The sequence below is a fragment of the Erpetoichthys calabaricus genome, chromosome 3 (assembly GCF_900747795.2).
Source record: "Erpetoichthys calabaricus chromosome 3, fErpCal1.3, whole genome shotgun sequence".
Classification (NCBI taxonomy): domain Eukaryota; kingdom Metazoa; phylum Chordata; class Cladistia; order Polypteriformes; family Polypteridae; genus Erpetoichthys; species Erpetoichthys calabaricus.
The window spans coordinates 79,241,786-79,267,055 of record NC_041396.2 but is presented as its reverse complement, the minus strand read 5'-3'; the positions used below and the strand labels follow the sequence as shown (position 1 = coordinate 79,267,055).

Genomic DNA, 25,270 nt, shown 5'->3' with positions numbered 1-25,270 from the left:
GTGCCATAAGCATTTTTTTTACAATGCACTCTCTAAATGTTTTGCATCTGTATTGCAATTGCTCATTATTCTAGCTTACCAACCCCTTCACTCACACCAATTTGCCAGAAAACAGGTAGTTCAGGTGACAAATAAAGTGGTAGAAGCATGCAACTGGTAGACAGAGCAAAAGAAAAAGTTGTATTCACTTGCAAGGGCTTATTCTGCTCTCTAAAGGAAAGAAACTTTCCACTTTGAAAGTTATTAGCAGGTTGTTCTTACTTATCCTCCAAAACAAAGTGTTATATGAAAGACTGTTCTTTGTGCCAAGACAGAATATTCAATACAGCATATAATTTAATGTTATTCTTTTTGCTTTATCTTAAAGGCTATATGATAAATACTGTAGTAAAAAGTCGCCTGTGGTTCCAAACCATGAGGAGCAGCTAGAAAAGGAGTGGGAAGAGGCTTTTCTGTGACACTGTGCAGCACAGCTGTAGAAACAGGAGACGCATGCTTAGGGTGGAGCTCAGCGTGCTTCTTTGAAACATGCCCTGCTCTCTTTGAGCTTTTTGAAAGTCTGCCAGGCTTGCTGCTTTCAAACTGAACATGAAGAGAGACAGCTAGAAAATGTTAAACCACGCCTCTCTACTCCCATTTCTGATTTGTGTTTAATTTTTTTTAATGTAAGAAAGTGTTTTGTAAGAGGAGGGGTTAAGTCAAATCGCGCCTTCTTCTGAAGGCTAGCTTCTTAAAAAAGAGAGAGAGAGAGACAGATATAAAACGAAAGGAATTGACGTCACTTGTGTGGCTGTCCAAGACAATGCCTGAGAGAGGAAGACAGGAAGAGAAGTGAGACTGTGACAGGCCAGGCCACGGGATACCATAGCCTTGCCAAGTGCACAAGGTTTCTGGTATTCCTATCTCTGGCAGACATGCACATCTGCGGTTATGGCACGCTGCAAAGATTTGCCACTCAGCCACTTACTGGGTGACTGGCTGCTTTTTAAATATCTACACTTTTTCAAAGGAACTTCCACCACGTTTCACTCTGTGCAAACCACCAACATGCATCTCTTACCATAAGCGGAAGAGCATGGTGATTGGTGCCCTTTAGTTGCCACAGCAAACACGCTTTCAAATCAAATCACGCCGCTTAGAAGGAGCCTGCACTAATGCTCTCATTAGTATTCATCATGTGGCGTTTTTTTTTTTTGGGGTGTTGAAATGGGGTAGCGGGGAGCAGAAAGGTAGTCATATCTGAAGGATGCAGTATATATATTTTGTGTAATTCAGTCAGGCGAAGGATAATAGTCAAAGACCTGTTAAATGGTTAGCAGGGACGAGAAAAGTCAGGCATGCAATACCTGGGATGCGTGCCAACTACCGACAAAAGACTCCAAAGCATGCTCACAAGAAACGTTTCCATTTGTCTTTTTCATGCTTGCTTTTTTATTTATGGAAGCATCTGCAATTGTGACGAAAAACCCCTGCAACTCACAGCTGGTACATCAAGTCATGTAAGTATCTTTTTATTACTGTGCCCACTTGTGACAAAGCTTTCTGGAAGACAGAGTGTCCTTAAAAAGGGGGAAGATAAACCTTGATCTGTGTCTTTAATGTATTATATATGTCTTTTAAATATGAGTCCAACTGCTACAAGTTTTGCTACTTGAAAGAATTAACATGTGAAAGATGCGACTTGTCCCTCTCTTTCCTGACATTGCCTATTCAGCGCAGAGGAGACAGTGTTATTTAATGGCTGTGTCTGTGCCAACCGTCTCTCTCTCTCTCTCTCTCCCTCTTGCTCCCTCCCTCCCTCTCTCCCTCCCTCCCTCCCTCCCTCGTTTCGGTCTCTCCCACTTGGCAGCCAGGCCAAAGTGGGCAGGGAGATTGCAGAAAGAAAACAGTTTACAGAGAAAACGGAGGCCGCAAAGCTGCCTGGGCCTGGAGCCACATCCCCTGTTTGAGTGTGACTGACTGTGAGCGCACCCCTCTGCCTTTTCTCTCCCTTTGCAGAGAAGCACGGGGCAAACCAACGTGTTCTCCAGTCCGCGCCCAAGTTTCGCCATGACCCTTTCGGCTTCAGTCTCCTGAGATCCTCACCCTCTCACCTTATACCCATCACACCTCCAGGTATTTAATACTTTTGATATTCCTTAAGCAATACTGATATCGTGTTTTGGGGCTTTAGTTGTAGTCATATCTAAATTTTTTTTAGCCTGTGTCGTTCTCGGCGTGCCACGCCATTTTACCAAGAGTAGGCCCCTGTCAGGTCGGAGACGGTGAACATTGGAAAAGGTGCTTAATGCAATCGAAGCCCTTCTCCGATATAAGAAAGCTTGCCATTTTTCACATCGTTTTAGCAGAGGCATCGGGCCATGAACTTGTGCAAGAAACATTTTACATTTTCAATGAGGAAAAAAAATCATTGGTTACTACAAGAAAGATTTGCACAAGTTTGTGTCTTGTATGTTTTCTTTGAAAAAATGTGTAAAGTAAGAGACTGGCATCTTTTCGTGTGTGCCATAAAGATGGTCTAAACTGAACACAGCAATCAAACCTCTGCCGCCATACTGTGTAGAAATGCTGGAAATGAAGCAGGGTTGGCGCGCCAAAATGGACGCGCACAAAATAATTTTTCAAAGATTTAATTTTACGCTGTCTTTTCTAAGTTTCGATGGAACCATGATATTGCGTGTGTTAATATATGATTAGACAGTTAAAGCCTAAGATACAAGAAACATTGCCATTGTTGAGCATCGTGCATAAAACATTCTCATTTCTCTGTTGAAACCTTTCCCTCGTGTCTTTCATGTGCTGGGTACGCTTGCCTTTCACAACATGTGGTGATCATTTTTGCTACAGTGTCAAAAATATTACTACCACGATCATAAGCTTTCTTCTTATGCACCTACCAGTATCCTGCCTGTTGTCCGAATAAAGGTATATACATTTAAGTTTTTTTTTTCATGTATTTAGAAATGGCACATTTATTTCATTCTCAACCTCACAACGAGCTACGTAAAATATATGCACTTATACGAATATATATAAATGCATGTTTAGTACAAAAAACAGCAACTGTTATTTTTTAAAAATGAACAACTTGTGGGCAGTCACACTGAAAAAAATGGCATAGATGAAAAAGAACACAGGAACCATGGCTTCATTTATCTGAGTACCACAAAAAGCATGTTCTTGTGAGAGAGCAATATAAGCAATTTGCAATAGAACTGTTCAGTATTGTAAATACTGTTTCTGAAGACTCACACCACTATTCCTAAAGACTCCTTTAAGTGAAAATACTTTTTTACAACTTCTTCTGGAAACTCTTACAGCACTGCTCACAGTTTAAGTTGTTCTACGCACACACACATTTTTATCCTGGCCATGCTTCCCTGTAAAATACTAACTTGATAGGTATTGCTCTTCTAATTTGTTTTTTTTATTTAATTCTGAATAACTTGAACAGTAAATCTGAAAATCAAATACTAAAGCAATAATATAAAATATGATCATCCAGACTATGCTTACAAAACTCAATGCTCCACCCTGACGTGGAAAAAGATTTCTTTTTGTAAGTAGGTAAACTTCAAATTATTGTGAAAATGGTTTCATTGTGTCTAGTTGCTGAATTATATTTTAACATAAAATTAATCTCTCTGGTGAAACTTAGTAATACTAAATTAAAGGTAAAGGTGCTAAAAGTGCTACTCCAGGTGCTCCAGAAATTATTCTTGCCTGGGAAATCTCCCTCAAACCATTCTGGGTTAATAATTTAACATTGCCTTTTGAAATGCCAGTCCTGTGTGTGTGCAAGTGCACACATTTCACAGGAACTCAAATCCTCCACTAACAGCAGTCTGAGTGTGTTTTTTTTCTGTTTTAATGACCGAACGGCAATGACTTGTTTTTTTGTACTCAGATTTATCATGTACTTCCTTCTGGCGATGGCTCTCCTCAGATGAACTCTGCTGCATGTTTTTGTGTGAACAAGGCAGCTTTGCTTTCCATTTGTAGTGCTTACAATCCCGCCTTGTCTGCTCACCTAAAACCACAGTGACATGGTTGCGAAGTGCAAAGTCCTATTTCTATATAAAGCAGACGCTGAACATGCAGGCTGTATGAAGAAAAAACTTCTCTCAGCAGGCATTGTTTCGAAAGCTGACCAGGAAATACTTCTTCCTTACCCACTGCATTTTATATTTCTGTCTTGATATGTTTATTCATATCTGCAGTACAAAACATTGGGAGACAAATTAACTTAAGCAAAACTTCTTCCATACAGTCAGACATTCATGTAGAGAAATTCTCTTGGGGCATTTTAGTTATTTATTGTTTTTAATTCTCTATTTTTTAAAGTTAGATCTTCCTTTTTGCAAAGGTAATTTTTTTAAATTATAGTGCAATATTTCAACTATGTAAAATAGACATACAGGCCACAAATGTAGAAAATGTAATATGTTATTCTGGTAAAAGTCCAGCACTCACATTACTTTACACATCTGAAAGCTAGAAGATATATACTTAGTTTCCACAATAGGAACAACTAAAATTCATACAGAGTGAAAACAAGCAGATAGAATCAAGGTGACTAGAATTCTTTGAGGACGCTGACAAGGGCAACCAATCATGGTTCAGCCTATTTGGTGTGTGTGTGTATGGGGGGGTGGGGGTGGGGGTGTTGGTGCTGCTTTCAATTTGTAATTGTAATATTATGTTATTATGTTTGACCCTTGCAATGAGTTTTCCACACTGCTCCTTCCTTTATGGAAAATCCTAAGGGTAAGGAGACATTAGGTATGTCTTTTTCTATTAAATAAAATGAAAATGCATATTTTAATATGTTTTTATTTACCATGGCACTATAATGTGGTAATCTGTTGTATGGGTAGAAATGCAAGTAACAATTTCACTGTACTATGCACATGTGACAATACTTCAACTACTTTTACTACAACAATTTGATTTCCACTAAATCAGATTAGACCTGAGTAACCTTGGTATGGAAGAAGAAAGCAACTTCAGATAGTCAAAATGTTGCATATTTAGCTCAGCTATCGTCTAATAAAGTAAAAGACTGATCATCAAATAAAAACCTTGAACCATAGCTACGTTTACAAAGGCACATGGAGAGTGGCTAATAAAATGAAGGAAGGTAGAAAAGAATGAGTCAAAGACAAGCAAAATTTTAATACAGAAATTAATCCATAGAAAATGAAACATTTGCGAAAAAGGCTTAGAATATTTTATACTGTTTCTGGAATCTATATGCATTTTCTCATGCATGATCTATGAAGCAACATGGCTTAAAAATGATTCTAAGCAACTGACTTGCGCAGTTAATTTTTAGATACGAGAAAAACATAAAACATAACCGGTTTGGGGGTTCTATAAAAAGGATGAAAGATCAATTCCCATTCAGTTTTAAAGCATTAAAATATTACATATTTTTATATTGTACCTATGGGCAGCTATAGTGGCAAAGTTTAGTCTTGGAACATACCAAAAAATTCTTCTACATGAACTAGATCCAGTCCACCAGAAACTGATCATTTATTTTGCATTGAATGAATGTTGAATTTCCAAAAAACTAGTTAGAATTAGGCTTTCAATCCATTCTGGCCAGCTGACTGCCTATAACAAGCGTAACTGACATTAGATATCAAAAGTTATGTCCACGACAGCAAGGTCCAGGATGCCTTTCACTGCTCCCTGTTCATTCCTGGCTGCCAGGACAATAGTTAGACTATCGGCTGCTGAACTCTCAGGAGACCACAAGCACAAGTCAAACGAAGGTCAATGGCAGTGTTACTTCTGTTGTACAGTTGCTGTGTGTGCAAGTTGGGCCGTTTGTCGTTAACATGGATCAATGTAAGAAATGTTTGCTGTGCTTCAAAAGAAGAAAGGTAGCTCAGTACTATTTTACCGAGGTACAGAAACTACTTGGATTTTTTTTCTTTTAATTCAGCAAAGACAAATTTTACTGTATTTTCCCTCATACCGACAAGCACATTTTGAAAAAAGCACTTATGTGTTTGCACGTGGAGCTACAGTACAGGCATAAAAAAACGACTTTACTACTGGTAGAAGCTAGGGAATAAGAAGTCTGTGTTTGAGAGGTTAAGTTTTGTTTGAATATTTTATTTGCTAAAATTAAATTATATAATTTGAGCACTTTGCTCTGTGTGCTCATGTACATTTTGTAATGCACATTATTAAACTGAATTCAGAGAAAAAAAATAATTTAGGGTTAACAATAAGCCACTATTTTGTTTTACTTTTTCAATTTTTATTTTTCAATAACAAACCTCAACATGCTAAATAATCTACAGTATGCTTCTAGGTAATGGTACAAATTAAAAGTTCATATTTTTTTTTTTAATATTACTTTCCAGTTGCTGCCCAAGTGGAGTATACATGTTTTTCTCATATACCCAAACATCTCAATTTCTGGTCAAATGACAACTAGAAACCAACTTCGTACAGGGCTTAGAGTGTTTGTGAGTGGGCTTTACAATATGAATTTACAGTTGGTAGAATTTACTTAATATTAAGCAATTAAATTCTAAATCTATTAGGCTAATATCTGAACATTTCACTTTACCTCTTCACCAAGTATTGCTTTATGTCCTAGATTGAAACAGTATTGAGTTTAAATAAGTCAAACAATAGTTCAGATGTGTCATGAAATATGAAAAACATCTGCACATACAGTACTTAACCTTTTACATAAATCACATTACAGTACTACCCTTGTGCAGTGGGCCCTTGCTTGTACAAAGGTACATAATGCATCGAAAATATTTTAAACTTGTGCACGGATAATTTGAAAACAAAGTTAATGGTCATATAAAAGTATAAAACATACATATTTAAATTAAATAGAAAATTTGGCAACGTTGTTAATTCATATTTTTAAAATATGTTATTCATTAATGAATTCTTCAATAACTATGTCAGAAAAATCACATTACACACTATACTGGTTATATGTAAGGATGTTTATGTATTTAATATAATACAAATTAATATTTAGAAGATTTACATGTTTTACAATTGTATATATTTTGCTTTTAAATGTATACATTTCTTTTTTATCTGCTACTGATAATAAATACTAAAAACTGTATGATATATGAGGAATATTATGAAATTACCGCAGGAAATACAAATACTGATATTTATAAAGTAAATAATGGACATCATTTAAAATTATTCTTCTATCAAACTACTTTATTTATCAGAAACTAAATATTGCTTTATAAAAGGCACTAAACAAATAGCTTTAGAGAAGTGTGACTGAGAACTTGACTTCTCTAATACCAAGTATGTTTTTAGCTGTTAAAAAATTCAAACTACATAACATAAGCATGACTGAACAGATTTACAACATTATTAAAATAATGGATATTTGAAATTGCGCAAAATGAGTTGAAGTGATCTGTAATATTAGTAAGCTATATTCAAAGTGTGTGGAAAAAATAAAGAATGCATTTTATGCCAATACAAATTTTAGAATGTATAAACTACGTTTGTAAATCCTCCTTAGGCTTTTCAGTTTTTTTATAGCCGACTGCTTGACTTTGCAATATTTTGAAAAGGTCCTTAAGGTCAGATCCTTAATGCAATCATTTCTTTTTAAATTTCCTTCCTCTAGCTTTTTGCATTTCTTTATATAGATCATATTATCTTTCTGATACTTTTGTCACTTTTTAAATTTCTTTTTAGTAATACAAGCTCATGTGTTCAAGTTAACCTAAGAAGCAGGACCTGATTTTACATTAGATACCCAATATAAAGAATTCCCTCAGAAGGGGCCGCCAGAGAGATTTGGTTTTTGAAAAATTCAAACGTTGCACAATTTTTCAAGATGATTTCATCATTTCCAACAGGAAAAGCTTGCCGAGTAGTACTTTACAATAGTGCTTAAGTTGAAGTATATTCAGAAGTACTTATAATGTATTCGTATTAATGCTTATTTCGACACTGATGTCAGAATTTTTATTGTTTTCCGCCATTGCATTTAATTCTTTTATTTGGGGAAGTGCGAAGCTCTAAGCTGAAGACAGCAGATTTACAGTATATCACTAACATTATAAAACAAAGGGAATTCTCTTAGTTTACACTACCTGCTTGTAGCAATATCTGCTGTCTTTATAGGACTAAGAAAGAAGTTAATAAAAAAGTAGGTAACCACTTAATTAGTTTGCAAAATACACAGTTATACATACATATGTTTTTGTCACATTATTATAACATTTGATACTTTTACAATCACTTTCATTATATTCAGCAAAAAATGATTACAAACAGAGCATTAAAAGCATTTAAGAACCATTCAGAATGCAAAAAAGCATTATGCAGGAAAAAAATATGTCTATGAGCTAGTAATCTCAGACTGATAACTTTACTTTGATCTTAGTGGATTGATACAAACAAGAGGAAAACATTAGTATGTTAGTATTTCCTGCTAGCAGACCCCTGTTTGCTTTTTCCTTTCAAAACAAACATCAAAATAAATTGTAGTATGAGAATGCTGTAACACAAATGAATAGTCCCACTGCATATTTGCAAACAGCAAAATTTTAAATCTGTAAAGCTTCAGTAAAAAAAAATAAGGAAATAAAAAAAAAATTCAGGAAAATAAACATGATGGTATTTGCTGGCAATACCAAAAATGTTTATGCTGGAGTTATTTCCAATACCATTAGTACTATAGTTTCAGTAAAATGCTGCTAGATTAGAAATCTGAAATCAAAATATAGGCTTATACTGTTGTTTTAAATAGAATATGTATGAGAGTATTTACTAATACATAAAAACAAATTCTGGCAAATGATGAACATGATATAAACTGGACTGAATACTCCTATTGCCATCTCCCTAAAAATATGCCAGTGCTGCATGCACCAGCATTTTAACTAAACTTCACCAGGAGAGGACAAAAGTTGAAATAGTATTCTGGACGCACCTACCATGTAGTGTATAAAAAATTTAATTGTACCTTGAAATAAATAAACAAAACAGAAACTAAGAAGCAGTCTGGGTACATAAATTGTAGCTTTTCACGAGTAAAAGCATAGATCTCCAATGATGGACTAAAATACACTAACCTCTTTCCATTATCACAGTGAGCCTTATCTGTAGATAGCTATGGCTTGTATAAAGCTTCGTGGGGTTTCTGATGGACTTTGTTTTTACACTAATGCTGGTGGTACCTGTGCACTGAAAGGCATCATACATAAAACCTTTAGATTGGATGATGAAAATATTAAAGAGGAAGAGTTGGGTTTAAAGTGAATGTATTAATTGAACACATTTTGAAGGATGTGAATAGAAAAAAAATTACTGTGGTCATTCAGTTATAGATGAGTGCATCCTGACTGCATGCTCTCTGTAGATGGGATAAGGTGAGATGCCTCCAGTTTTGATAACTGTGAAATCTCTGTAGAGCACAATATTACCACCAGATGTAGGGATGTTAGTAGTGGGTGTTTATGAGAGTGGTGCATGGCTAGAAGTGGGTGATACTTTGAATGAGCACAAACAGCTCTGGACTCAGGAGCTGACAGTGAATACCCACAGAGTCTAAGCTATCAAAATCTGATGTCCTACCACTGTCTAAAGTACAAAATCAATAAAATAAGCAAAAAAATGAACTGTTAACAATTATTTATCCAGGAAAGCTGTAAATGTAGAAGATTATTAAATTACAAAATGAAAACGTCTACAGTATTCATTTCCTGGGCTATACTTTAGTCACATGACTATGTACCAGAAATATCCTCTCTTCCTCTGGCTACAAATGCAATTACCTCAGGTACATCCCATAACCAGAAACAGGAGATTATTTTAAACCAGTACTATGAAAGCAGTTGAAAACTAGTTTTATGTTGTGCTAATGGCTAAGCACAGTAGTGGAAAGGGGCTGTTTGTGGATAAAGTGCGCTAAAACGGATCAGGAAATGAAAGCACATGAAAAAAGATAAGAACAAAGTGGTTGATTTTGCAGAGGTTTGTCCTACTGCTCTCATAAACAACACTGAAGTTATTCTCATCCATCAGCATATACTTACCATACTTTAAAAAAATAAAACATAAAAACGAAAATATACAACTGTCACTATGCTAGTAAGTGTGAGCATACATCTGCAGAATCATATCAAAAAGTTTTACAAAAGAACACCACTAAACACCTAACATTTTATGCTTTGTACCTAATCACTAACACTTTACAGTGTTACTGAAAAAAAAAACAAAAAAAAAACCGAAAACTTAAAAAAATATTACTCATTACAGAGGTATCATACGGACATGTGTCCAAACCAATTTGAAAATGAACACTCACAGTTTTTCCTTAATCTTTTCTTAATCTTCCAAGTTCAATATTACATCCTAGATCTTTTGTAGCATATCATCATGGTTAACACAGCAATCCATACCCCTTTCAAGCTCCACAAAATGGGAAAAAATTAACGGCATCTCTAAAATGTGGTACATACTACATGTATATGTGATACTTTGCTTTTTAACAATATATTTCAATCACTCTGTACATTTGAATTGCTAAGTATTCAAACTGGGCCTTCAGAATATGATTTCCATTTTTAGTGCACATACAGTCATATGAAAAAGTTTGGGGACCCCTCTCAGCCTGCATAATAATTTACTTTCAACAAAAAAGATAACAGTGGTATGTCTTTCATTTCCCAAGGAACATCTGAGTACTGGGGTGTTTTCCGAACAAAGATTTTAGTGAAGCAGTATTTAGTTGTATGAAATGAAATCAAATGAGAAAAACTGGCTGTGCAAAAATTTGGGTCCCCTTATAATTTTGCTGATTTTAATGCATGTAACTGCTCAATACTGATTACTGGCAGCACCAAATTGGTTGGATTAGCTCGTTAAGCATTGAACTTCATAGACAGGTGTGTCCAATCATGAGAAAGGGTATTTAAGGTGGTTAATTGTAAGTTGTGCTTCCCTTTGACTTTCCTCTGAAGAGTGACAGCATGAGATCCTCAAAGCAACTCTCAAAATATCTTAAAACAAAGATTGTTCAGTATCATAGTTTAGAGGAACGCTACAGAAAGCTATCTCAGAGGTTAAAACTGTCAGTTTCAACTGTAAGGAATGTAATCAGGAAATGGAAGGCCACAGGCACAGTTGATGTTAAACCCAGGTCTGGCAGGCCAAGAAAAATACAAGAGCAGGATATACGCAGTATTGTGAGAATGGTTACAGACAACCCATAGATCACCTCCAAAAACCTACAAGATGGTAGGTTTGCTACCTTGCTGCAGATGGTGTATCTGTACATCGTTCTACAATTCAGCACAATCTGCACAAAGAAAATCTGTATGGCAGGGTGATGAGAAAGAAGCCCATTCTGCACTCACGCCACAAAGAGAGTCGCTTGTTGTATGCAATTGCTCATTTAGACAAGCCAGATTCATTTTGGAACCAAGTGTTTTGGACTGATGAGACAAAAATTGAGTTATTTGGTCACAACAAAAAGCGCTTTGCATGGCGGATGAAGAACACCGCATTCCAACAAAAACACCTGCTACCTACTGTCAAATTTGCTGGAGGTTCCATCATGCTGTGGGGCTGAGTGGCTAGTTCAGGGACTGGGGTTCTTGTTAAAGTCGAGGGTCAGATAAATTCAACCCAATATTACCAAATTCTTCAGGATAATGTTCAAGCATCAGTCACAAAGTTGAAGTTATGCAGGGGTTGGATATTCTAACAAGACAATGACCCAAAACACAGTTCAAAATCTACACAGGCATTCATGCAGAGGGAGAAGTACAATGTTCTGGAATGGCCGTCACAGTCCTCTGACTTGAATATCATCGAAAATCTATGGGATGATTTGAAGCAGACTGTCCATGCTCGGCAGCCATCAAATTTAACTGAACTGGAGAGATTTTGTATGGAAGAATGATCAAAATACCTCCATCCAGAAACCAGACACTCATCAAAGGCTATAGGAGGTGTCTAGAGGCTGTTATATTTGCAAAAGGAGGCTCAACTAAGCATTGATGTAATATCTCTGTTGGGGTGCCCAAATTTATGCACCTGTCTAATATTGCATATTTTCTGTTAATCCAATAAACTTAATGTCACTGCAGAAATACTACTGTTTCCATAAGGCATGTCATATGTTAAAAGGAAGTTGCTACTTTGAAAGGTCAGCCAATGATAAACAAAAATCCAAAGAATTAAGAGGGGTTCCCAAACTTTTTCATATAACTGTATTAATGTCAATTACTGTGCTTCTTGCCACACTTAATACAGGCTGTTTGACTTCGTAATGTATGAAGATATTTAGTTAAATATTGAAATCACATGCTTCCTAGTTCTGTCCTAAAGTTTGAGCATGCAACCGCTACATATTTAAGCATAATTTATACCATACAGCATGTAAAGGTGCAATTATTAAAATAATTATACCTCCACTTTAAAGACAATATTTAGTGCAACAAAAATAACTCATTGTTTCTTGACACATGCCATTTGAATCAGATAATGAAGGACACAAAGAAAAAAATGCAGGACTGAAGCTATACAGTCAGAGAGAAGGGACTAGTGGCTCTCCGCCACCCTGCACAGCACATCCAAGATGAGCAGAATGCTATTTGCACAACTGAGCAGACCTTGTCCCCCTAATATTCAACAGCTTGGGCTTAATGCTTGTGACATCAAATGTGGCCAGATGGTGAGCTGCTTGCTGCCAACAAGACTGTAGCTGTGCTGAAGCCAAAGTAGAGAGACAGTAGGTGGGAGGATGCAGCCTCCAAGTATTACAAACAAAAACAAGGAAACAAGGAAGAAAGTGAATTAATGATGAAAGCTGAGCTAACTAAAGGGAAAAATTCACAACAACTGCATTGTTTAAGTTCAAGTTCAAAATTGCTGTCAAGTATCCATAATATATTGTTAGTCTTACTTGCATGTAGTCCCACAGACTACTGACAGGAGTACACTACTAACAACAAGCAAATAGTATACCAATAACCGTGAATGCAACACCATACATTAAATAAAGTTCAAGCAGTAGCAAGTGCATTAAATAATGTACAAGCATTCATGCAATTGTCTGTACTAACCTTATGACCTGTGGGAAAAATACTCCTGAAAGATGTGGTGTGAGTACTAACAGTAGTGTACAGTTTGCCTGAACAGAGAAAGAGGAAAATGCCCGTGCTGGATGTACAAAATCTCATAAATAATTCTGTTTGCCTTTCTTAGGAAACAAGTGTTACTGTATATATGCTGAGTTGAACGTAAACAGTATTTTGAGACAGCTTCTCCTGCCTCTGTAGTGCTTTTCACTTCTGATCTGAATAAATAAAACATCAGGATTTAATGTAGCCATAGAGGACAGACTCAACTGTGCTCCAATTAAAAAAAATGGTGAGCATAGAAGGAGACGTGCAGACTTTGCCCAGACACCCAAAGAAGTAATGGTGCTGACAAGCCTTCTTGATTATACTTGAGATGTATTGTGCCCATTACAGGTTGTCAATAATAGTGACTTCTACAAATTTAAAACTGCTGACCCTCTCCACAACAACCCCTCTGAAGCAGACCTAATATTCACATAATATTAGACACAGATTGCCGTCCAGAGTATTCAGCACCAATGTAATTAACTCTACAAAGGAGTAAAGCTCATTGCATCCTCTATGGGCACTCTGACTACATTAACCTCTTCCACATTTCACTGTTTCATTAATTAGTAAAAATTCATCACTTGTTTATACATGTCTCTATTGCTCATAGGAAGTTAGGTGGGTCATTTTGATGTAAAAGACAAAAAAGATACATCAGTCAAATGAAGCCTTGCCTAATAAACAAAAGTGACTATGCTTCTGCAAGGGTGAACAAGATGCTTAATGTACTAATTACCTCAAGATGAGAAGTTCATATTGGCACTAACTATTAAAACATGAAGATACTGTAAGTTCAAGTCACAAAATGTCATTTAAAGGGTGGCAATAGAGCAGCATACAAGAAATAAAATGTTAATTGTTATCATGCCACAATATTGAATTGCAGCACACATGGTCTTAAAAATACTTTTACTTAATTTACAGTGTTACATTAAAGTATGCTTCTAAGAAGCAAACATAAAATCAGATGAAGAATAGTTATTGCCTAGAGTTTAAATTAGAATTGTTTTTTTGCTCTTCAACTTGACAGTTACCTCTCACCATCTACTACTTCTTCCTGCTCCTTGATGTTTAGACAGACATCTATACAATGGGCTCAGAAATGGAGATAAAGTAGACGTTTTAATTACAATATGCACTTTTGAAATATATAACCTACTATATGTATGTATAGTATAGACCAATTTTTGGATATTTGCACAATTATTGTTTTTTTCTTGTTCTAGCTTGCAAATGTGCCAGTGAGATGTTGCTTCCTTTTAAAATGTTGAATTATATAATTTAAACTGAGCTAGAATTACATTTACTAGTATGCGAAAAGCCTAAGGCAATCCAATAGGGCAGCTAGCAGTTTTCACATCAGATTGTACTGCTGAATTTGTGTAGCATGCCTGAGGGAATGAATATATTCCTTCACTTTAAACAGATGTATCAGAAGAAGGAGACCCCCTTTCCACTGACATGTTTTACATAGTTTCCATACCAGTTTTTTTCTGATAAAGGCTGCAGTGAGCTGATATGTGTGGTACGTCACTGGCACACATGTATCATTTTTGACGTACATTAGTGCAGTTCACAGCAAACACATTTCAAGGCATGTTACAAAATTATTCAAACTATGGACTGCATGTGACATTAGAAGACAGAAGATGAAATTGTCACACAAAAAATGCCAAAAAGTACATATAAAAATATAGCAGAGGAAATGTATCTCTTTTCAATTCAGGCTCACTTTTGCTTACTTTAAGACAATCTTAGATTCTAAAAAAAAGAGTCAAGATTATTTAAATAGGACAGGAATGCTGCAGGATAAGTATACAAATATATTTAAAGGGTTTCAGCTGTTAAAATCTAACTTAGATACAGTATATGCTATGTGCAGGGTTCCCAAGAATTAAGAGTAAAATAAAGTGTAAGAAATCATTTTTCTTAAGAGAAGAAAAATGCTTACATTTTATGTCCACACTCATTGAACTATTTTGCTTTGATGAAAACAGCATAAGTAACAATTTAAGGTAACAAAAGTATATTTAATCAACCTACAAATAATTTAAAAAATTAAAAGTAAATATTTTAGTTTAAAAATTCATTCCCATAAATTGATTCTTTGAACAAAAGCCACTGGAAACAATTTCAGCTTTAAGCTTTCTTGGATATGTTCACATTAGCTTGTACAACTCGACCCAACCCACTGTTTTTGACAGACTTAGTCAAGCTCTGTCAGGCCTAATGGACAGCATAATGAACTACATTCTCTATGTCTTTCCTTATAAATTCAATGGACTCAAAACTTGGCTTTAGATTATACTGTATGTGCCATTATTAATAATATTATATTAAATTAATGTTTTATATAAGGTCTTTATTTTGTCTCACTTTCTTGAGCATAATATACCTTTTGGTACCACAAAATGATTTACAATTTACAGCACCACCAATCATGTTCCAACCCTAGGAGGGTTATTTCAGCTGTAGGTATTGTGTGTTTTTCCTGTGGAAAGATGAATTACTGCCCCATTTACTTGTGTACTAAATAAGGCTGTCCCTCAGAAGATTTTTTTCAATACTTGGCTCCATTCATTGTTTTGTCTATCATGATGGTGACACAATGGCTGCTGCTGAAAGGGTTGCCCTTAACATGACACTGCCAACTTCAATCTTTATGAAAGGGATGATATAACTCTTGAGATGAGCTGTTGTACAGTATGCTCCAGACATACTCTTTGCATTTGGGTAATAGTGTTGCATTTCTTTTCTATCATATCAGAAAATTCTTTTACCATATTGTCTTAGAAATGGCCACATGCCTTTTAACAAATTCCAGAATTCTCTTACATGGCTTCCAGCTATCCAGTCCTCCAGACAGACTAGTATATCACAGACGAAAGAGGCTAAACCTTTGAAGTACTGCAAACATTGCTGGCCAGTTGCACTCATGTCTAGAATTAAACTCTTCTGTCATGTGATTTTTGGTCTTCTTGCACTATCTGGGTACCGTGGGATAAACGTCCGCTCTACTATGAGCTGCTTTACATTATAATTGATTTCACAAACCTTTCTGAATGTAGAAATATTCTGTATTCGGACTTGGTCCTCAGGCTAAGGTGGCTATTCTGACAACTGTAGTATTTTATGCTATAAAAAGAGGTGTATTTCTCCTAAAATCATAATAACCAATTAAAGTGCCAAGGGAAGGACTCCATTCATGGTCTAGAACTGGACAACATTATAAAGTAATCTGCTTAAATAAGTGACAGGAAACTGAGTTTAGAAGATAACAAAATTAAACAATCCAAGGGAAGCTGAATATTTTGTGAAGGCTCTGTATAAACTCAACTTAAAGCTACTAGAACAATCAAAATAATTACTCACACTTCATTTCTGACAAAATCAATGTCTTTAAACAATGGTATTAAAGAAATAACATTACATATGATTCATAAACCTTATTGCTTATTTAAATTAACAGTTACATTGTTATTCATACCTTTAGGAATGTTGCAGTCCATTTCTTTGGTTTCCAGTATTTTTTGAATTTTGTAAACTGGCCCTAAAGCATTTACTTGCACCATGTTCATAACAAAATAAGAAAGGTGCAACAAAGCACAGATGTTTAGCTACAACAATCTGCATTTAAATATAGTAATACTGATAATGTAGGTAGTGTTATTTTGATTGTCACAGCATCAAGTGTCACAGGAGGCTGGGGGTGGTACCCAGCCGGGACGCCCAGGAGGACCGGAGGAGGGCTTATGCCTCCCCCAGACCATGTGGAGGCGACCGCCCTGGTGGCTTTGGGGACCACGGGAACAGAGCTTTGAAGCACAACCCTATAGGGGCCTGTGGTCACCTCCTGGGGGCACCCCAATGCCTATGGAGCCCTGGCCCTCGGCACTTCCGCCACACCCAGAAGTGCTGGTGGGAAGAAGACCAGGGACACCCGGAGTGCTTCCAGGTGCACAGCCGGTACTTCCGCCACACTGGGGAATGCCAGCGAAGGCTAATCGGGAGGTACCTGGAGCACATCCGGGTGTGTATAAAAGGGGCCGCCTCCCTCCATTCGATGGCTGGAGTCGGGTGGAAGAGGACGAAGCTCAGAGGAGAGGAGTGGAGGCGGACCAGAGAAAGAGAGAAGAGGCATTATGAGGCCTGGACTTTGGGGTGATTGGTGCTGCGGCACTGGGTTGTGTGTGTGTTTCATTTGTATATAATTGTAAACAAACGTGTCGTGGTGCTTTAAACATGTCTACCTGTCTGTGTCTGGACTGTTCCCCACACATGACATTAGAAGCTAATAAATAAAATCTTATTGAGACATTGTTTTGAATCGGGGAAAACTTGAGTTTTATTGTTGTACTTCATGAACTGATTTGCAGACGAGTAGTTTAAGGTGGCAACTGAAGTTACTTTAGTCTATCATATTGTATGAAAACAATATCTGGAACAAGGGTGGTAGAGGATCTACTGTTGAGAAGAGCTGTAGCACTCTGAGCCAGGATATTTTCATCTGAATTCAGACAAGTACAAAATGATTACTTGCTATCAATTATGTAAGTTCTGGCCATCACACTCATCCAGGGTATTTCCCCAAACTATTCTGTGATCGTGATTATGTTTCTTACAACAAAATGATGGAGGAAAACAAACAACAAAGAAAACCTTGAACAAATTACTTATGACATTCAGCTATAGGAAGCATTTTTTTAATTTGCCAAAGCCGTCAATCTATACTAATAAAAGGCAAAGCCCTCACTGACTCACTCACTCACTCACTCACTGACCGACTCACTCATCACTAATTCTCCAACTTCCCGTGTAGGTGGAAGGCTGAAATTTGGCAGGCTCATTCCTTACAGCTTACTTACAAAAGTTAGGCAGGTTTCATTTCGAAATTCTACGCGTAATGGTCATAACTGGAACCTCTTTTTTGTCCATATACTGTAATAGAGTGCAGCTCAATGGCCGTGGGAGGCGGAGTTGCGTATGGCGTCATCACGCCTCCCACGTAATCACGTGAACTGACTGTGAACGCAGTACGTTCAAAACATGGAAGAGCCCCAAAGAGCGCTGAAGAAAACATTCATTACACAATTGAGAAGGCAGCGAAACAATAAGAAGCGAGCGAGTAACGCATACAAGCATATTCATAAGTGCAGCTACTGCGGAAACAAAGCACGGTGTAAACCGTAAGTTTAAATTAAATTTATAGAAACGCTCCCGCTGCCGTTTGCAATACCATATTGCGACATACAAGTTTAATGAGAAGACACGAGGTATAAACAAGACTTTGGATCACTTTGTAACGGAGTTAAAAATTGCTGTAGCAAGAAACTTTAAAGTGCCGGGTCTTAGCTAACATTAAATAAAGCCGTGGACAAGAGCCCCACAGAGTGCTGAAGAAAACATTCATTACACAATTCAGAAGGCAGCGAAACAATAAGAAGCGAGCGAGTGACGCATACAAGCATATTCATAAGTGCAGCTACTGCGGAAACAAAGCACGGTGTAAACCATAAGTTTAAATTAAGTTTATTGAAACGCTCCCGCTGCTGTTTGCAATACCATAGTCGCGACATACAAGTTTAATGAGAAGACACGAGGTATAAACGAGACTTTGGATCACTTTGTAACGGAGTTAAAATTGCTGTAGCGAGAAACTTTTAAGTGCGGGTCTTAGCTAAAACTAAATAGTTCATAGACCTACAAAAGGTTGCCATTGATTTGAGGCAAGATTGTTTTCTCCTGTACAACTATACGTTGCATTCTCAACAGTAAGCTTGCATGGCTTGGTCATATTACAACCGGAGTGCTGAACTAGCAACGTGGTATACAAACAGAACTATAACAATCGTGATAAACGAACAATAAAACAGCGGAGAACCCGTGGATTAAATAAAAAGGCTGCTTCCTTGGCAAAGCAAGGAAAAAGGATGACCTTATATGGCGTTCGTTTATAAAACAGCGGAGAAGCTGTGTAAAGTCTGCTTCACAAAAAAACAGCAGAGCGCCTTATATGAGCAGGCAGTCAGCTAAAGAAGGGAATCAATAAATAACTATAATCGTAATAAACAAACAAAAAATAGCGGAGAATCCGCGGACTACATAAAGGAAATGGTTACCTGAACAGAAAAGTGAGTCTCAAATAGCTACACAATAACTATAACAATCGTAATAAATGAACAATAACATACATTCATACAGAACCGCTAAGCAAGGAGATAGGATGGCCTTATATGGCGATTGTTTATAAAACAGCGGAGAGGCTGTGTAAAGGCAGCTTCACAAAAAAAAACAGATCCTTAACAAATTATTATTGGTATATTTTCCCTCAATTTAAAAAGGTTTTCTTTTCTTCTTAATAAAAATTTAAAAGCAGTACTTCGCCGCTGCAAAGCGCGGGGATTTGGCTATTATATATATGTGAAAGTATGTATGTATATATGTATGTCTATTTATATATATATATATATATATTATATATATATATATATATATATATATATATATATATATATATATATATATATATATATATATATATGTAGATATGTATATATATGTAGATATGTATACAGTAATCCCTCCTCCATCGCGGGGGTTGCGTTCCAGAGCCACCCGCGAAATAAGAAAATCCGCGAAGTAGAAACCATATGTTTATATGGTTATTTTTATATTGTCATGCTTGGGTCACAGATTTGCGCAGAAACACAGGAGGTTGTAGAGAGACAGGAACGTTATTCAAACACTGCAAACAAACATTTGTCTCTTTTTCAAAAGTTTAAACTGTGCTCCATGACAAGACAGAGATCACAGTTCCGTCTCACAATTAAAAGAATGCAAACATATCTTCCTCTTCAAAGGAGTGCTTGTCAGGAGCAGATCATGTCACAGAGATAGACAGAGACAAAAGCAAATAAATCAATAGGGCTGTTTGCCTTTTAAGTATGCGAAGCACCGCGGCACAAAGCTGTTGAAGGCGGCAGCTCACACCCCCTCCGTCAGGAGCAGACAAAGAGAGAGAGAGAGAGAGTTTGTTTTTCAAGCAAAAATCAATACGTGCCCTTCGAGCTTTTAAGTATGCGAAGCACTGTGCAGCATGTCCTTCAGGAAGCAGCTGCACACAGAAGGTATCAACGCCCTATCGTCTAGGTGTGCGAACAGCCCCCCTGCTCACACCCCCCTACGTCAGCGCAAGAGAGAGAGAGAGAGAAAGTAAGTTGGGTAGCTTCTCAGCCATCTGCTAATAGCGTCCCTTGTATGAAATCAACTGGGCAAACCAACTGAGGAAGCATGTACCAGAAATTAAAAGACTCATTGTCCGCAGAAACCCGCGAAGCAGCGAAAAATCCGCGATATATATTTAAATATGCTTACATATAAAATCCGCGATGGAGTGAAGCCGCGAAAGGCGAAGCGCGATATAGCGAGGGATCACTGTATATATGTGTATATATGTAGATATGTATATATATGTAGATATGTAAATATGTATATGTATATATATGTGTCTGTATGTGTATATATATATATATATATCTGTGTATGTATGTATGTATGTATGTATGTATGTGTGTATATATATGTGTGTGTATATATATGTATGTGTATGTATTTATGTGTATAAGTATATGCGTGTGTATATGTATGTGTATATATATATTGATATGTGTGTATATATATATATATATATTTATGTATATATATGTGGATGTGTATATGTATATATATATATATATATACAGGTGCTGGTCATAAAATTAGAATATCATGACAAAGTTGATTTATTTCAGTAATTCCATTCAAAAAGTGAAACTTGTATATTAGATTCATTCATTACACACAGACCGATGTATTTCAAATGTTTATTTCTTTTAATGTTGATGATTATAACTGACAACTAATGAAAGTCCCAAATTCAGTATCTCGGAAAATTAGAATATCAATTAAGACCAATGCAAAAAAAGGATTTTTAGAAATGTTGGCCAACTGAAAGGTATGAACATGAAAATTATGAGCATGTACAGCACTCAATATTTAGTTGGGGCTCCTTTGGCCTGGATTACTGCAGCAATGCGGCGTGGCATGGAGTCGATCAGTCTGTGGCACTGCTCAGGTGTTATGGGAGCCCATGTTGCTCTGATAGTGGCCTTCAGCTCTTCTGAATTGTTGGGTCTGGCGTATTTGCTAGCCAATTAAGAACAGGGATACCATGGTCCTTAAACCAGGTACTGGTAGCTTTGGCACTGTGTGCAGGGCCAGGTCCTGTTGGAAAATTAAATCTGCATCTCCATAAAGTTCGTCAGCAGCAGGAAGCATGAAGTGCTCTAAAACTTCCTGGTAGACGGCTGCGTTGACCTTGGACCTCAGAAAACACAATGGACCAAAACCAGCAGATGACATGGCACCCCAAACCATCACTGACTGTGGAAATTTTACACTGGACCTCACGCAATGTGGATTCTGTGCCTCTCCTCTCTTCCTCCAGACTCTGGGACCTTGATTTCCAAACGAAATGCAAAATTTACTTTCATCAGAGAACATAACTTTGGACCACTCAGCAGCAGTCCAAAGGCGAGACGCTTCTGACGCTGTCTCTTGTTCAAGAGTGGCTTGACACAAGGAATGCGACAGCTGAAACCCATGTCTCGCATACGTCTGTGCGTGGTGGTTCTTGAAGCACTGACTCCAGATGCAGTCCACTCTTTGTGAATCTCCCCCACATTTTTGAATGGGTTTTGTTTCACAATCCTCTCCAGGGTGCGGTTATCCCTATTGCTTGTACACTTTTTTCTACCACATCTTGTCCTTCCCTTCGCCTCTCTATTAATGTGCTTGGACACAGACCTCTGTGAACAGCCAGCCTCTTTAGCAATGACCTTTTTTGTCTTGCACTCCTTGTGCAAGGTGTCAGTGGTCGTCTTTTGGACAACTGTCAAGTCAGCAGTCTTCCCCATGATTGTGTAGCCTACAGAACTAGACTGAGAGACAATTTAAAGGCTTTTGCAGGTGTTTTGAGTTAATTAGCTGATTAGAGTGTGGCACCAGGTGCCTTCAATATTGAACCTTTTCACAATATTCTAATTTTCCGAGATACTGAATTTGGGACTTTCATTAGTTGTCAGTTATAATCATCAAAGTTAAAAGAAATAAACATTTGAAATACATCAGTCTGTGTGTAATGAATGAATCTAATATACAAGTTTCACTTTTTGAACGGAATTACTGAAATAAATCAACTTTGTCATATTCTAATTTTATGACCAGCACCTGTATGTATATATATATGCATATATATGTATATGTAGATATGTGTATATGTAGATATGTATATATGTATATGTATGTTTACATAACCTCTTTAACACACTACTTCTCCGCTGCGAAGCGCGGGTATTTTGCTAATGTTATACTAAAATTAAAATTCTGTGTTGCAAATGAAGTACTGTTGTTATTTCCATAAAGCCATGCTTGTTAAAACATTCTTAATCAACTGTCAAAACTATGTTATTGCAGAAAAATGTTTTTGTAGATGAAAGAAGAGCTGTGAGCAGTAATCTAAATGAAAGCATGATGCTTAAGTTTAATAACCTATCATTATTTTATATTGGAACTTTTACGGGTTCAATGACAGGTTCATCACTTTGTTCTCACTAACCTAGGCATAATAAACCTTTTGGTTTCCTGAGTGGACGGAGTAATCAACAACACCATACAGTGAGGTCATTAATCAGTTCTGGTTAAAGCCTGCCTCCCCTCTTTAGTCCCTCTCATTTCTGCCATCATTCACTCTTCTCTTACTACTGGTATTATTCCCTTATCTTTTAAAACTGCTGCTATAACCCCAATACTGAAAAAACCTGGTGCTGATCCTAGTAATTTCAATCATTTTCACCCTATTTCTAACTTCCCCTTTATCTCCTAAATTCTTGAAAAAATAGCTATCCAACTTCACACCCACTTATCTCATAATAATCTATATGAAAAGTTCCAGTCTTTTGCCCAGTCTTTCGTTCCAGTCTTTCTCAGTTTTCGCCCTCTTCATAGTACAGAAACGCACTTATTAAAATTACCAATGACCTCCTTATGGCTGCTGACTCCGGTCTAATTACTATTCTCATCCTCCTTGATCTAAGTGCGGCCTTTGATACTATTTGTCATATCACTCTCCTTAATAGATTATCTTTGATTGGCATTACTCACACTCCACTTGATTGGTTTAGATCCTACCTCTCAGGCTGCACTCAGTTCATATAGCTTAAAACCTTCACATCCCAACCCACCGCTGTTACTTCTGGTGTGCCCTAGGGCTCTGTCCTGGGGCCTCTTCTTTTTATTATTTACCTTCTTCCCCTTGGCAATATTTTTCGTAAATATAACATTAATTTTCACTGTTATGCTGATGACACCCAGCTCTACCTTGCTAGTAAACCCACCTCCTCTTTTCTACCACCTTCGCTTATTGACTGCATTGCTGAAATTAAATCCTGGTTTTCTTCGAATTTTCTTAAATTAAACTGTGACAAAACTGAGGTTCTCCTCATTGGTTCAAAATCATCATTATCCAAAACCAATAATCTTTCTCTTATTATTGATAACTCTGTTGTTTCCCCATCACCTCAGGTCAAGAGTCTGGGTGTCATCCTCGACAGTACTCTATCTTTCCAATCTCACATTAATAACATCACCCAGTCTGCTTACTTCCACCTACGTAATATTAATCGCATTCGCCCCTCCCTCACTCCTCATACCACTGCCATTCTTGTTCATAGTCTTGTTACTTCTCGGCTAGACTACTGCAGTTCACTCGTCTTTGGTCCCCCTAATAAATCTCTTCATAAGCTTCAGTTAGTCCAGAATTCTGCAGCACGCATCATTACTCAAACCTCATCTATTCACCATATTACTCCGGTCTTGCAGCAGCTTCATTGGCTCCCGATTAAGTTTCGAACTGATTTTAAGATTCTGCTATTAACATTTAAGGCCATTCATAACCTCGCCCCTCCATATCTGTCTAACCTTCTTCATGTTGCCATTCCCTCCCATAACCTTAGATCCTCTTCCTCCATCCATCTGACCGTCCCTCTCGCCCGTCTAACCACCATGGGGAGCGGAGCATTCAGCCGTTCTGCTCCCAAACTCTGGAATTCATTACCTACTGAGCTCTGAAACATCAAATCATATTCATTCTTCAAATGTAAACTTAAAATGCACCTGTTTAAAATGGCTTTTTCTTTTTCTTTATGATTACAGTGGTTTTGTTTGGTTTTCATTTTTAGATTTTCTGATGTTTTAAGTTGTTTATAATTGTGTCTTTTATTTATTTATCCATCCATCCATTATCCAACCTGCTGATTTATTTATTTATTTATTGTATGTTTGGTGTCCTTGAGTTCTCTGAAAGGTACCTTGTATAAATAAAATGTATTATTATTATTATAATTATTATTAATCATGTTTATTCATATAGCCAATGTTTCCTGAAGGCATAACAATTTCACAAGATGACTTTACATTATGATTTCTTCAGATAAATAATGGAATATTAGCAAATATTTCAGCATCAATGAGCTTTCAAATGAATAAACACATATACATAGATATAGCTGATTTAGGAAAGTATTCAGACCCCTTTACTTTTTTCACATTTTTTGCAGCTTTGTGCTAAAATTATTTCCTCTACATCAAGCAACAGTCAATACCCAAAAATGACAGAGTGAAAACAAAATTGTAGACGTTTTTGCAAATTTATTAAAAATAAAAAAAATGAGTATCATATTGACACAAGTATTCAGACCCTATGCTCTGACACTTGACAGTTTCTAGTTGAAACAAACTCAGGGCAGAAAACAATATTGAGCGGGATGTCAGATGCCCAGAGGACACACTTTTGAATGCATGGTTAAATGAATACTCTACCCAAAAATGGTATTTTTATGTTATTTACCCCATGTACTCTGTAGCAATGGCAGCAAAAAAATGAATCTAATTAATTTAATTTAATCTTATGTTTTCATGCTGAACAGTGATTAAAAAAAAAGCTTACAACATGATACAAGCCAATGGTGACCAATGCTAAACAACAGTAACCAATATGAAAAACATTGAAG

The 25,270-nt window shown here is 36.7% G+C and overlaps 1 long non-coding RNA gene across 2 annotated transcripts in view; it reads left to right on the top strand.

Moving 5' to 3' along the window:
* Positions 1 to 1,213: 1,213 nt before the first annotated feature.
* LOC114648128 (uncharacterized) overlaps positions 1,214 to 25,270 on the top strand; it is a 37,672-nt gene continuing 13,615 nt past the window's right edge. Inside the window, exons 1-2 of one of the 2 annotated variants that reach the window (XR_003715653.2) lie at positions 1,214 to 1,499; positions 1,999 to 2,115. This is a non-coding gene — a long non-coding RNA (uncharacterized LOC114648128). The other variant, XR_007934429.1, reaches the window with a different exon arrangement.